Genomic DNA, 2,702 nt, shown 5'->3' with positions numbered 1-2,702 from the left:
CTGTTTGGAATAAAACCACGCAAGTGCGGTAGCTTTAATGGTTTGTCATCAGCTTTAGGTACACATGGTTCTGACCTTGGCATGTTCACCCACACTCGTCACTGAACCATCATTCGGCTTGATGGTACTTATACACTTTCACTTACAGTCATGCACAGAGACAGGGCATTCAGCGAAAACTAGTACATAGCAACTAAAATGTGGGTCCACATTCACCCATTCCCCTGCACTTGGCCCATATTCTTCTCTGCCTTTCCTATTTATTTATTGCTCGAACAAAGTGCAGCGAGGTTTTGTGACATCAAGAAAGGCCTCAGGAAATATCTCGCTGAATCTACCATTCACCTCACCCCAGCAATCAGACTACACAGAAACAATTTGACTGGAGGTTATACACAAAAAGTACAAGGAAACACTGGTGTAAGATGCGCATGAAAGTCAATACTGCAGGGAAGAAAATGTGTACCTATCAAAAAAGGAATTAGATATACAAGCGTTTGCAGGCAAAACTCAACGGGTCTGGTACCATTTGAAGGAATAAAGTCGAAAGTTTGGCCCTCGAATAGCACAGCAGGTCTGGGGGGCATCCACGGAGAAGGCAAGTCTATGTTTCGGTCATAAGTCCTTCATCAGAAATTCATTTCAGAATTCACTTTTTGCTAATCCTCTGTAGGAAGGCAGTGAGTCGACATTTTTAATCTCGGGATTCTTCATGCGAACAGTTTTTGTTTCAGATATCAAGTATATGCAGCTCTTTGTTTTAGCTTAGATCAGCAATTATCTTGCATGCCGCAGTATTAATGGAAAACTTGATCTGAGAAGAAGGGGAAGGGGTGAGGGCAGAAGCACACGCAATGTGTCAGTCACAGCTTAAGGCCCTGTCATTCAGAATGTGAATCCTGAGTTGGAGGTAATTGAGGGCTTGTCGGAAGGACCGCACTGGAATTCGACATCATTTGAACAGATGTGACAGATCTCGAGAAAGTGGGAGTATGCAGTTTCTCTCGCAGCTTGTCATTGAGTGTCACAGGGGCGAGCAATACTGCCTTACAGCACCAATGACCTGCGTTCGATTCCACCCTTTGGTGACGTTCTGTGCGGTGTTTGCACCTTCTCCCTGTGTGTGCGTGAGTTTCCTCTGGGTGTTTGGTTTTCCTCTCACAGCGAAAAATATCCAGGTTAGGTCCAGTGACCTCACTAAATTGTTCCGCAGTATCCAGGGAGGTGCAGGTTCGCTGGATTATCTATGGGAAATGTTGAGTTACCGGGGTAACGTTTGGGTTTTTTGGTCGGGATGTTATCTGGATGGTCAGTGTGGACTCGGTGGGCCAAATGGCCTGGTTCCACACTGCAGGGCTTCTATAATTTCCATGAAGCTGTCTTAGTTTGAAAACACTTCCCAGGATCCTACCTATAAGTGATAACACTATTTGCCTCAACAAAATGCTACACCTTCCGTTTGTCTAACATGAACTCCCTCAGCCTCTCCTTGGTCCTTGCGCCTATTCTGATCAGCGTCCCATTTAACTCTGAGTTAACCATCTTCACTGTCCACTACCTCACCTATTTTGGTGTTATCTGCAAACTCACTAAACATCCCTATTATATTAACATCCAAATCATTTATATAAAATGACAAAATCCATTAGATCCTTGTGGTACACTTCTGGTCCCAGGCCTCCAGTCCAAAGAAAATAACAGTTCCCAAACATTTCCTTCATCTATTACCTTCGAGCCAATCACCTCCAACTCTCCCTGTATTCCATATGATCTCACCATGCTAACCTTGCCTTACTAAAGTCCTCATTCCATTCCACAATTCTATTTCTGTGCCCTCAGTAATCTTATTCGTCACTTCTTAAACACGCTAAATCAAATTAGACACGATTTCCCACATGCAAAGTCATGTTGACTATTCCTTATTGGAATTTACATTTCCAAACACAAGTAAATCCTGTCTCTCTGAATTCCCTCCAACAAGTTGCCCACCAATGACATCAGTCCCACTTGACTACAGTTTCCTGGCTTTTCCTTATGAACTGTTGTTTAACAATGGCACAAACGTCCCTGTGACTGTCCATGGTACAAGTATCTCAACCAGAAACCGAACAATTACTTCCCTAGCTTCCCAATAGATTCTGGAGTACACATGATCAGTTCACGGATCATAGAACAGTGCAGCACAGTGCAGGCCCTTGAGCTGTTGATGTCGTGCCAGCGCTTTATCCTACTCTAAGGTCAGACTAACCTTCATGCCCTTCATTGTACTAAAATCCATCTTCTTTTCTATGGACAATTTCAAGATATCACCATTCAATTCCCCAAGATCTCTACCTTCCATATCCTTCTCTACGGTAAATACTGATGCAAAATATGTATTTAGTATCTCACCGATCTCCTGTATCTCCAAACATAGGTCAGTTTGCTGATATTTAAGGGGTCCTGTTCTTTCCCTAGTTACTCTTTTGACCTTAATGTATTTGTAGAATCTCTTTGGATTGTTCCTTACCCTACTTTCGAAAGATATCTTATGTCCCCATTTTGCCCTTCTGATTTCCCTCTTGGATATTAGCCTATCCCTGGTACTCCACGATGGATTCACTCGATCCCAACTGGCTGTACCTATCATATGCTTCCGCCTTTTCTTGAACAGAGCCTCAATTCTGCTCACCATTCAGCATTCCATACACTACCAGCCGTAC

The sequence above is a fragment of the Chiloscyllium punctatum genome, chromosome 14, assembly GCF_047496795.1.
Source record: "Chiloscyllium punctatum isolate Juve2018m chromosome 14, sChiPun1.3, whole genome shotgun sequence".
NCBI classification, from domain to species: Eukaryota; Metazoa; Chordata; class Chondrichthyes; order Orectolobiformes; family Hemiscylliidae; genus Chiloscyllium; species Chiloscyllium punctatum.
This window is presented reverse-complemented; position numbering follows the sequence as displayed.